Genomic DNA, 13014 nt, shown 5'->3' on the forward strand with positions numbered 1-13014 from the left:
AACAAACAAACAAAAACCAACCACCATATTTAGTATCGTTAATCCATTGGAGAATCTGATTTTTGGATTCTAATGTGTCAAATTTGGAACTATTAAAAAAATAAACGTAACAAGTCTGCTTTATTTTTCCAGATTTGCCGCACTGTTTTGCTCTGTCCAAGAAGATGCATCCCCCACCTTGCAAGTGTGCCATTTTATTATTTGTTTTCAAGTAAGTGTCTTGTAATAACTGCCAATGTTTCAGCTCTACATACAGCCCCTTCTCTCCAGGCCCCTCACAAAGCCTGTGCATTTCCTTATATTTTAGCTGCTTGGACAGTATTCCTAAACTGCAAGTGGCTCTGCTGAAAGCCTTTGTTTTGGTAGACAAATGATTTGGTTTTGTTCACCCTTGTGTACAGCAGAGACTGCAGGTTACTTGGATAACGCTTGTTCCTATTTAGCAACCGTATTAATATTTACTCCCTCTAGATTATATACATTGTGGGGCAAAGGGGAATTCTCTGGCATGCAGATCAGCCCCATAGTGGGCAGTGAAACAGAACACCTTCTGGGTTTTGCTGGGTGAACGGCCCATTTTTATAACGACAGTAGGTAAAGATAAACAGCTGCAAGACTAAACAACTGAGTATTCACTTTCAGTTTATGAACCAATCACTCCACTTTGGCCTTTCACCTATGGATACAAACTGAAGGATCTTAGTTTAAATTTGGCAGATTCTGCTTGTGTTAAAAGAATAGCTGTACACACTGAACTAGCCTGCTACTTAATATAAGTGGCAGTTTCTGCTCTGAAAAGGAGCAGTATTATGTAAGGCTGCTGCTACTGAGAAGGAAAAGAAAGATTTCTTCCCTCAACACCACAGCTGACAGAAATGTCCCTTCTAGGACAGGGATAACCATTTTGCTGTAAAAATTTTGCTGTTGCTCATTTATCTGTAGACAAGAGAGCCAATACTTCCAGTGCCGTTTTAAAGATCATAGGTTTCAGAGTAGCAGCCGTGTTAGTCTGTATCCGCAGAAGTGGGTTGTAGCCCACGAAAGCTTATGCTCTAATAAATGTGTTAGTCTCTAAGGTGCCACAAGTACTCCTGTTCTTTTTTTAAAGATCATAGTAATTTGAAAACCAATGTGATCGAGTTTAATGCAATGAGTGATTACTTTCCTTTGAATTTTTACGATGAACTTGTGTACTTGATGTTACATAACAGAACTCTCGCTCTTCCTCCAGTCATTTAAACTGCATTCACAAAGGAAAACCCACAAGATAGCAAAACACAGCAAGATCCTCTTTCCTCCCAGGTCCCACACCTACAAATCTCCCCTTCCCACCAAAACTTCTCTAGAGAGAGCAACACTGGAGAGTCCATTTTAAAAAGGTAAAAGGCATCTTTTCAAGTGTTTATCGTAATTTATGTGATGGCAATTTCAACAAAACCAGAAACTCGGAAAACATTCAAATGGGCAAGGTAAGCCTTATGACAAGTCAGGAACTAGCTGAAAACCATCACAATATTTCACCCAATTTCAGCCAACAAAAACCCTCAGATTCAGAGTCCAGATAGTGAGTTTGGGTTCAGAAGGCCCCATATGACAGTTAGCACATCAACCAACTGAATTCACCTCTCCTCCATGGCCTCTCTCTCTTCTATCCTTCACGCCAAGCATCATTGGATGTATGTATTTAAACAGGGAGGGGAGGGAAGCCAGCTTAATAGAGCTTTTAAATTATTAAGCCAGTTTCAGTTTTTGGTAGAAAATTTGCCTCGAGGCTAACAACCTGTATGCCTGGGTTTCAGTTCAGTGTAATTTGAAACTGCCAAGCTATTTACACCTTGCTGAGAAAAGGCTATGTTACCAATGCAAAGTACAAAACCCAACACAGTAATACTGAGCAGCAAGACTGAAAAATAACCTATTGAGCATAAATAAAGCCCCTCATACGCATGGGATCATTATTCTGCAAGTGTTTTTTGAAGGAAGGAATAATGGTCTGGTTGTGGGGAATGCCCCTTTTAGCGAGGGCACAGGACGGTTTCTGCACAAATTAGTTCAGAAGGAACTTTTGTGCTCCTGACTTTTGTTTTAGGTTTCTCTGCCTTTGCAGGCAGGCAGCTCCTGCTCCACCAGTCGCATGCAGTGAGCTGTGAAGTCACAGCTATTACTTGCTCCAGAATGGTTCTGGGCACTGGCTAGTCAGGGGGGAAGCAGGGGACAAGTGCTGCTTTAGATTGTATGGGTTTGTAGTTCACCCGTACCTGAATTACATTTTATAGCCAAATCAGTATAAAGCATTTTTATTAAACATTACAAATAATAAAGATCTCAAATAGACGGGCTGCTTCTAAAATATCTTTTAGCCAGAACATGGCAACAACCTCTCCCCACAAAGCTATCCACAGCAATCATCATAAGCCACTGCTTTCACCCTTGCAAAGCTGATTTGGACCAAAGGCAATTTACAGGATGGATTAAAAAAATCAAATGTAAAAATGTGATTTTTTTAAACATTTAAATTAATTAAAAAACAAACAAGCCTACTTACAATTAAATTTCAAATTGACCTAAGGTCCTAAAAACTTCTTATAATCTATTAAAGTCATTTAAATTAAATACAATAATTTTAAGCAGTCCATGTTTGTTGCCAAATTTTAAAGGAAGGCAAACCACTGAACTGGTGGAAGTCACTTGCTAAGCTCCTAGAACCAGAGTTTATAGAAGTATTAAACCAGCTTTTGGACAGCCTTAGCCTCTTCTGCAGGTGCAGAGAGAATATTCTCTTCAATTCAGTTTATTCAACCAGCTCAGTTCAGTTCATTCAAAGTTAAGAAACCAACTGGGAGCTGAAAAGGAAGGAGAGCTTGTTCACCTCATCCAATCTAAATAAAAACCAGGTGTGAGAGGATGAGCTCTACTAGTTCTAAAAATCTTGAAGAGCTCGGCGACCAGAAACAATCAGTTCAATGGGTTAGCTACAAATAACATTTTTGGTGTTTAATAAATCAGTTAGCTTTAAATGCAAAATAGTCTATTTTTTTTAAATGTATCCAGCACTTAGTTTTTTACATTAAATAAAACTACCCAACAAGTGCATTTTTAATTTAAATTAAATTACCATTCAAGTAGAACTTGACAAAAATCACAAGTAAAATATTAATCTGGTAAATAAGGAATGCATTTGCCATTTTCTGACATAATAAAAAAATGTAAAGATTAAGAATCTGAACAAATGCAACTTACATAGTTTAACTGCTTAAATAAGTAAGTGTGTACACACAAACCCCTCCTGGTTAGCAAAAAGTAGTAACAAACAGTGCAAAGGCTAGATTTAGTTGCAAATCAACATGTTTTAATAGTTACAAACTAATGAGAATCAGTCCTTTAGAACTGAAAAGAACTAAAAAAGTACAAATGTAAAACATGATTAAAATAGGTGATTTACTTGCTGATTTATATCATGATTCAAGTCAGTGATTTAAATTGCTTTGATGTAAATTAATCCACCTCATCAATTTACAAAACTAGATTATGAACCCTGAAATTCCAGGTTTAATAGCAACTGTCAACTCTCAGGAGGTGCTACCTAGACCAGTCTCTGTAGTACTGGTTACAACATCTGAGCATCCTTTTTGGTGGATCATACATTTAAGGAGCCCAGCAGTGATTTTGTCATCAAATATCCACGTCCCATTCCTGTACACAATGAAGCAGGCCTCGCCTCACCCCACCAACTGTGATGGCCATAACTGGCTCTCAAAAGCACAGGCAGGTGGAAGACTTATTTTTATTTAAATCATTTCAGTAAAAATTATAGGATGTCCCTAGATGAGGAAAGTTTATATCGCAGGCAGCGTGTGGTCTGTGAGCTCTGGAATGGGAGTCAAGAAACCTGCTGAGTAATCTGATAAAAGTCACTTCACCTCTCTGCGCCTTTGTTTTCCATCCCATTCATATTGTCCGTCTTGTCTATGTAGGCCAGAGGTTAGCAAACTACGGCCCATGGGCCACATCTGGCCTGCAGGACCATCCTGCCCGGCCCTTGAGCTCCCAGCCAAGGAGGCTAGCCCCCAGCCCCTCCCCGGCTGTACCCGCAGCCACGCCGCTGCGCGGGCAGGACTCTGGGCAGCGGAGCAGCGCGCTCCTGCCGAGCAGAGCAGCAGCGTGTCTAGCTCCGGCCGGGCGGCGCGGCTGCGACGTGCTGCTCTGAGCGTCATGGTAAGGGGGCCAGGTGGGTTGGATAAGGGGTAGGGAGGTCGGGAGGGGGGGCAGGGAGCGGTTGGATGGGGCGGTCAGGGGACAGGATAGTCAGGGCACTGGGGGCAGGTGGGTTAATAGGGGTGGGGTCCCAGGGAGTGGTTGGGGCGGGAGGTCCCGGGAGGGAGCGGTTAGGGGACAAGGAGCGGGGTGTGTGTGTGTGGGGGGGGGGGTCAGGGAGTCTGAGGGGGGCAGTCAGGGGGCAGGAAGTGTGAGGGGGCGGATAGGGGGCAGGGGCCAGGCTGTTTGGGGAGGCACAGCCTTCCCTACCCGGCCCTCCATACAGGTTTGCAACCCCAATGTGGCCCTCGGGCCAAAAAGTTTGCCCACCCCTGATGTAGGCGGTGAACACAATAGGGTTCTAATCTCTATTAGGGCCCCGAGGAACTACCAAAATACAACCCATGCAGAACACACAAGAACAAACCCCTCATTTATGACTTAGTGCTGCCTTGAGTGCAGCGGAGTGGCCAAGATGACCTATTCAGGTCCCTTCCAGTCCTACACTTCTATGATAAGATAATGCTGCCCCAGTGCAACACAGGGTGTGCACCGGGGCTAGCGCATCTACTGCTGCCCCAGTGGAAAAAACAAACCCCCAAAACTCAGACAAAAAGTGTTAGGCTATGTCGATTGAGTTTCCTCACCCATCGCCTCCCTTCACCGCTCCTCTGCCCCCCAAGTCCCCACCCATTTGTAGCAGTTAAGACAACCTGCAGGTGTGTTGCATCCCTTGCAAATGGCTCTAAGGCAATAAAGAGCCACACAACCCATCACTGCTGTCCCAAAAAATAAGCCTCTATTAAATTCAGCATTATTCAAAGCCACTGGTGTGCTTCAACCAGGCTGCCTTCAACACACCCGTGGCCCATCCATGCAAGCGTATGTTTAAACGTGACCTGACAATGGGGAGGGGAGAAAAAAAACAGGCCTGTGCCTTGGAATACTATGGATGACATCACAAGTACAAGGAAGCAAAAGCTGAATGACAGGGGAAGTGATGTTTATCCAGGCTGTTTAAAGCCTAGGTTTGTGTTACCACTTATCTAAGAAAAGCACTCAGGAGAAAGAAAAAAAACATTCTTTCCCTTGGGGATTCAACACCCCTTCAGCCCAAATTAAGGGCTGAGAACGCAACTGTGCATCAGAAGCAGAATCCTCCAGATAAAACAGGGAAGAACCAGATCTGACATTCCTGGTATTCGTACAGTTAAAAATAACTAGCAGGAAAAACAAACCCACCCATTTCAGGCTGTCTTTATACAATACAGAGCAGGAAAAAAAAAAAAAAAAAAAAGGGCACAAGCCCAATTTCTCTCCCCTTTGCAGGTCAGACTTTAGAAGTGACATGAAATCTTAATTCAAGCCCACTGAACACATTGCAGTTTCTCTGCAAGGCAGATGAATGCTTTTAATGAGAAAATATATAAGACCCAGCGCCAAACTGCAGCAAATCCACTTAAAATTTCCTTTATAAAGCCCTCTATCACACAAAATGCTTCTCTCAGAAGAAGGCAGCATTGCAATAAAGCTGCCAGGCAGTATTTTATGGTTTCCAGAGATTTCCAGCACACCATAATCCCTTGGTGGGAAACCTCCCAAAGCTAAACAGATCCCAAAGCATTTTAGAATAATACAGTTCACATATCTGGGCACTTCAGGGCCCATCTACACCACAGAAAAACTGTGTGCCATGGAGAGCAGAGGTGTTGTGATCTGACTGGTCACTGCCAATGGGCAAAGAACACATAGGTTTAACACCATGTAGGGGGACCTAGGTCAACCTCAGCTAAAAGACTCATTTATCAAGGCTACCATACCCTGTTCAGCACATGCTGGCAATAAAGTCATCATGGCTGCCCTAAGCAATGGCAGAGAATCATGCACCACAAAATACATTTTGCTAGCGTAAACAGACCCCCAGTCTAATTTAGCGAATACATTTTCCTGGTTGAATCAGAGTGTTGTGTTGCATTCTCTAGGCGAGAGCTAAGGAGCAGAGTAAATGGGGGACAATGCAAATGTTTTCAAGCATGTGCCCATTTTCCATGAAATCCCAGAATTGTTTTTCCATGATCCATATCCCCACACCCCGTTTATATGTAAAGTTCCATGCACATGTGGCACTTGGCAGAATTTAATAATTAAAAACCCACAAGTGCCCTGAGCACATTGCAGGATTGGAGCCAGATTGGCCAGTACTTGATGAATGATTTAAAAGACTGCAAAGTGAAATTTTACTTTTTAATTCTCCTCCCCAACCCCTCTGCTCTCCAGTAACAACACTAAGTTAAACACAAAGGTCCCTCTATACAACAGCCTACCTATGACCTTAGAGAAACAGTAGATCCCCAAATGCATGGGCTCTTGGACCAGCTCTGCAAGAGCACATGGCATGAATGAACTGGCAGTGGCTCCAGTAAAGAGTCACTACAATGCCATCAGATGCCACACTAACATGCTCTACATCAAAGGGATGTCTTTTCAACTGGTGGGTGGCCCCTTATCCATAAGCATCCACCTCTGAATTCGTTACCCCTTGCATTGCCTGGTATCAACTAAGAGTGTCTCAACTAGGTTAGCCTCCTCTCCTGCTACACTTCATCCCCACAACTACTTGAAGGGTGCTCACACCAAGAAGAAAGGGAGGATGGTCTTGTGGTTAAGGCACTAGATGGGTGATCTGAGTTTGGCTCCCAGCTTTATTATATGCTTCCTGTGATATTGGGCAAGTCATTTAATTTCTCTGTGCCAAAGTCCCCCGCTAAAAAAATAGGGCTAATACTACTACTTCTCCCGCACCCATTGTCATGTCTACTTGGATTATAAACTCTCCAAGGCAGGGACTCTTTCTTACACTATGGGCTTGTACAATCTTGATTGGGACATTTAGGTACTACAGTAATACAAAACAGTTCAGAAGGGAGAGGAATGGTGTGGGGTGATAAGGAACTAGGAACAATGGGAACAACTGAAAATTTAGGCAGAAGATCCAGAAAAGGTATTTTACCCAAGAGGTCTAGTAGAGAGCTTTTCAAAGGGAAAGGTACCCCTTGATGGAGACACTTAACATTAGACTGGGCAAGGCACTAGAGATTATAGAATCAGAGAAGTATAGGACTGGAAGGGACACGGAGAGGTCGAGTCCAGTTCCCTGCACTCAAGGCAGGACTACGTAATAACTTGACCATTCCTGACAGGTGTTTATCTAAACCTGTTCTTAAAATCCTCCAATGATGGAGATTCCACAATCTCCTTAGGCAATTTATTCCAGTGCTTAACTACCCAGACAATTAGGAAGTTTTTCCTATTGTCCAACCTAAACCTCCCTTGCTGCAATTTAAGTCTATTACTTCTTGTCCTATCCTCAGAGGTTAACAAGAATCATTTTTCACCCTCTTCCTTGTAACAACCTTTCATGTACTTGAAAACTTATGTCCTCCCCTAAGTCTTCTCTTCTCCAGACTAAACAAACCCAATTTTTTCCAATCTTGCTTCACAGGTCATGTTTTCTAGACCTTTAATCATTTCTGTTGCTCTCCTCTAGACTTTTTCCAAGGGGAAAATCCTGCAATGGCTGGAAGCACTGACTAGATGACCCCATAGATTCTCTCCCCCCCACCCCCCATTTGATCAATTTTCTGGCTAAAGAGGGATTCTTCATATGAGAGGGACCCATGTTTCCACTGAGCCAGTTTGTCAAACTAAAAGCTATAGTATTGGCTTGATTTTCTGAGGTGCTGAGAGGCCACAATTCCTACTGACTTCAATGGAATTTGCAGGTGCTGAGTACTTCCGATACTTCAGACTACTACAGCGCAGAGGGAAGTGTTTAGGAGCCCGGGAAAGAGTTTTCATTTTGAGGACGCCAAGAGCTAGGGTATCTCTCTCGTTGCTTCAATTTGGGTGCTACATCAAGGAACAGAGTTCAACGTTATTTCTGTAGTGCCAAAAGCATGCCCAATGGCAAGGTGACTGCCTGAGAGCTCCTCCTAAGCAGACAACACATACGTTGTGGGTGGGGAGAAATGGTGAAGTAGAATGTGCATCTTTTGAGTTGGTTCCATGGCTTCTGTTACCTTTGTTGGTTATACATATTTCATTATTTGATAATAGAGGTGGTTATAAAGCCTGCTAAAACAAACAAACAAAAAGTGTGGGGGGAGGGGGAATTTTGCAAACCATTCCCCATTAGCCTAGCTCTGGTCCCACTAAAGGAGCAATACTATTACAATGCATTGTAACAGTGAAACACCCACTGACTGCAACGGGAGCACAGCTAGGCCCATTTGGCAGGCTCTCGAAAATCCCACCTTTACATTTTCAGGAAGATTGTAAAGGAAGAGGATGGAGCAGTGGTGCAACCGGTAGTGTGTCCTCAATGTAGGGAGCAGGACTGGAAGACTCCAAGATGAGAATGGGAGCTGTTACTTCAATAGCTTGGCACAGCAAAGACGGGGTAGCAAAGAAACAAAGCCAGGGAGGAGCTGACTTGTGCAAGGCGGCAGTACTCAAATTTGATGCTGAAAGGGATTCGGCTATTTTAAGGCTGGAAGGGACAATTATAGTCTGATCTGCATAATGTAGAACCTCATCCAATCGCTGCTGGTTTAAGCCCATAAATTGCTGTTTGAGCTATAGCATCTTTTTTGGAATGACATCCAATCCTGAATTCAAGAGCTCAAGTGATGGAGTATCTACCACATATCTAGGTAAGGGGAAGATGCTGAAGGGATTCAAAGAGCCAGGCAAGGTAGGGCTATTTGTGCTTGCATTTTGGATGGATTGAAGGGGTGGGAGGGTGTCTAAGCAAGAGCCAAGGGCCCAGACAAGAAGGGGATTACAGTACTCAATGTTTGAGGATTCTGACTCATCACATTTGATATTTTGGACAGTTAGTAGAACAGCCCCCTGTAAAGTCCCCCTTGCGAATAAGGACATATCTGTTGTAACTGGATGCGAGACAGGTCTTCCTACTGTGGATATTTGCAAGGCACAGATTGTGATGGGGTACAGCAGGTAAACCGTGTTATTTATACAACACAAGATTAGGAAGTCTTTTGTGCAGCTATGTTCATTATCAGATTATACACACATGCTGTTTTTATTTGTCTAGTTATGTTAAAGGCTCTTTGCCAACCTCAATAAACACGCAGTATTAGGCAAATCACATCTTGTTACATGCCTATTGACAGTCACTTCTGGGTGGTAAAACCTTGTTGGCCATAACCAGATATTCTCATCCACTGCTACAGCTGTAATTTCAGAAGCAAACATACTTAGCACTCACAAAGCACCTTGCACCCAAGGATCTCAAAACTCTTTGCAAATGCAGCATGACAGCCTACAAACAGGGACTACAGCCCGGCGATAAACTCGCTAGCCCAAGCACACACAGTGGCAGAGTCAGGAGTGGGGCAGAGGTCTCCTTCCCCCCCCAAAAACAGTCTCCTGTTCTAAACCTATCAAGAAGGGGCTATCCACTGGGAAGAGGGAGGAGTGGGTTGGGGCCAGCTTGCTCTTCCCATCTGGCTAAATGAAATGTGGGGGAGGGAAGATCCTGGCTGGATTCTGGGCATGGAAAGGGTTGAGTACCATCAGCTATCTATTCATCTTCCCTAATTTTCTGGTGGTGACAGAGTCCAGGCCAGACTGACAGTGCTTCAAGCAATTCCAAGAAATGGTACTTTTATAAAAAAAAAGATTCATGAACCTAAGTTCCTCAAATCATTCAGCAATTCCTGGGATGGTTCACATCTTTCTGTGCCCCTAGTATTGTTGCAGGCATTCAGCTTTAGAAGGGAGTAGGTCATTTACCTCTTTCCAGGGGCCTGAGCTATGACTGACCTACTGTCCATGCACTTGGAGCACTGCATGATGTCAGACAGGGTCAGTTTATTCTTGGCTGGACGCACAACACAACTCGTGGAACAGTTTTGAATAGATCTGTATTTTTTTTTTTTTTTTTTAAACAGAAGCCGCCAGTAGGGTAGCGAAAATCTGGATCTCTGAGTTTTGCTTTCCAAACCTAGACATTCAGTTAACACACCAAGTTGGTACTCCAGCAGATGCCGTCTAAGCCTTTAAATCGCACACTAATTGCACTAATTGAGCTAACAGTCTCTGTTTCGTCTCCCTACCCTGAGTCAACCAGCGTCTTCTGGTACTGCTGTAGAGATCCAAGCTGTTGGCTTTAGTGTTATTTTGTCAGCCATTAAACGATTCATCAGAGTCATTAATTGATTTATTACTGCTGCCTGCGAGTATAGCTTTGCAAATAAAGAATGATGTAGGTCAGAACGCAATAGAAATTGGACAAAACAACACAGCTAGGAGCTGGATACTTGAATTATCTGTAGGAGAGCACTCATGCAGGCCCCCTGACACCAGGGTACAAAAAAAGACGATGTGCTGCTTGGTGGTGTTGCCAGAAGCCCTGCTAACTGGAACAGCCTATCAGCAGGGGGAAGCTGTGGTACTAAACACCAGCCTTCCAGTGCACTAGGAAGCCATTCAGGCTGTCACCACTGCCAAAAGCTAATAATCATGCACTCCTGTAATGCAATCCCCTGTACCTGGCAGCAGAACTAGAAACACAACAGAAAGGATGTGAAAATAACTGAAGTGTTGGAGGTACAGGATACCCAAATTGGGCTTCAGCCAGACTGAAATTATTCAATGCAACGGCAGCCTTTTCGAGCTGTACGTTTCTCTAGCGTTTTCACAGTCCACTAATTTGTTGTGGAGACTGAGCAGCAGCAGTTTTACAAGGAAATAATCAACTGCCTCTATCTCCTTTCAATAGCGAACAGGACCCCTCATCCCCACCCATTATGCTCTATGGAGCAGAATTTTCCCTGGCTGAGATGCACAAAGTAGACCTGCATCTACAATCAGACCCCTGTAAATCTCAAGTCCAGGGTGCATTAGCAGCCAAAGGAATCCCTGTACGAGGTTTGGGCATCACCTCGCACACATGCCAGAAGCAGTCCATATGCAGTATTGATGTCTCTACAGCATATAACTGGCAGCCTGTGTAGATCTTGTCCAGTAACACAGGAAGCATAGAGAGGAAAAAAGGTTTTCCTGTAGTGGAGCATAATCATGCTCAATCTATTAAATTCATACACAATGCAAAAGAGTCTGACGCGCAAGGGCATAATGGTTTTAAGTCAAAATATATGTAGCACTTAAAGAGCGATTAAAAACAAGGCTGTTTTCCTAAACTAATCTTTAATATGAAATCCACATTACCCGACTATGTTAATTGCATTCAAGGGGGAATACATACACACACACACACACACACACACACGTAACTATTGACCTAAGCCTTCTGCAGCATGTGTCACAATCATAAGAGAAATATCCTCACATGGCTCAGTGCGTTTTGGTGAAGGATCTGGAGCGTGTCATTCCAGCAGAAGGTAGTGATGTAATCTCCACAGGAATAGTTATTCTGCTCTTGTATCTCACACCTCACTAGTGGTGCAATTTACACATCCGCAGACAGGGCCCAGGGCCCACTACGTGGAAGACAAACAGCAATTCACTTTCCAAGTCCAGATTAACTATGAAAACAGTTTGCCTCTGTTTAGGCGGAAACCCTGTGTGCTGGAAAGTGTCCAGTAAAGAGGGCTGTCACACAAGGACTAACCTCTAAATGAGACAGAGCCTTTCTGCATGCTGCATTCTAGCTGCAGCTTGAAAACACTCAGTGTGGTACTTTAACCACATAGGGGGAAACCGGAGCTCAAATGCCACAATTCACTACTTCATGCTACTGTGTAATGGAGGACCAAGGAGTCTCCTCGTGTTGGTTATTACTAGCAACGTTGTGGGGGGGTAGAAGACTTTGGAAGAGGAAAGGGCATTTTGCTGGGCATCCCGTTTGACACCACTTCACCACCCTTCTAGTTAGAGGCCTGGACAGGACGTGAGCTTTTCAGCACCACTGTTGAGTCAGAATTTAAGGAAAGAAGCGACCACCAGATCATCTAGCCTAACCCCCTGCATATCACAGGCCACCAGCGCCACCCACCTCCCACACATTAAACACCAAAACCAAAATATTACAGCTCACAGGAGACTAAACTACAGAAGCTCGCTCTCCTTCATCAGCCACCTTACCAGCACTATCAGCTCCTACAGACATGGAGCAGACCAGGACCCGAAATCAAAATCCCTGTGTTGAACTGATCCCCTTTCTAAAATTCCACAGCCACACAGCATACCCAAAAGCTATCAAAAAGCATGCTAGGCACACTCAGTTACAGCATCTAATGAGCTCTATTTAAAACGTGGGGTAGAGTTTAAAGTGTGGTTATATACTATAAAAAGCGACTTTGTAAAAGTGGCAGCATCATGGGGCTCCAGGTTTATTGCCTAGCTACGACTCCTTCACAGGTGTGCCCACTTTTCAAGTAAAAAGGTGTTTTCTCCTAACTACCAGCTTTGTAGACTCAACCCAAGATCGGTGAGTCAATCTGCCTTCTCAAGCATCGCCATCGGGATAAAAGTTTCCGCAGGCCAAGTTCTGCTCTTGGTTACACACACACAGAACCCCCCACTGCCTTCAATAAGCTTACTTAGGAGTAGCTGATTGGAACGGTTGATACACAACAAGAGAAGTAATAGAGTCCTGCTCACTTTCTTAGCTGCAGAGGCTCTGCAGGGCTACCAGGAGTAAAAAGCAGGAAAAACCTATTCTGGTCACTGAAGTCAGCAGATACGCAAGTATGCACAAGTGGCAGATCTGTG

At 43.9% G+C, this 13014-nt stretch overlaps 1 protein-coding gene across 5 annotated transcripts in view; it reads right to left on the reverse strand.

The window, feature by feature from the left end:
* SSBP3 (single stranded DNA binding protein 3) overlaps nt 1–13014 on the reverse strand; it is a 136765-nt gene that overhangs the window by 41102 nt on the left and 82649 nt on the right. The window lies entirely within an intron of this gene.

Source organism: Emys orbicularis, chromosome 8, assembly GCF_028017835.1.
Source record: "Emys orbicularis isolate rEmyOrb1 chromosome 8, rEmyOrb1.hap1, whole genome shotgun sequence".
NCBI classification, from domain to species: Eukaryota; Metazoa; Chordata; order Testudines; family Emydidae; genus Emys; species Emys orbicularis.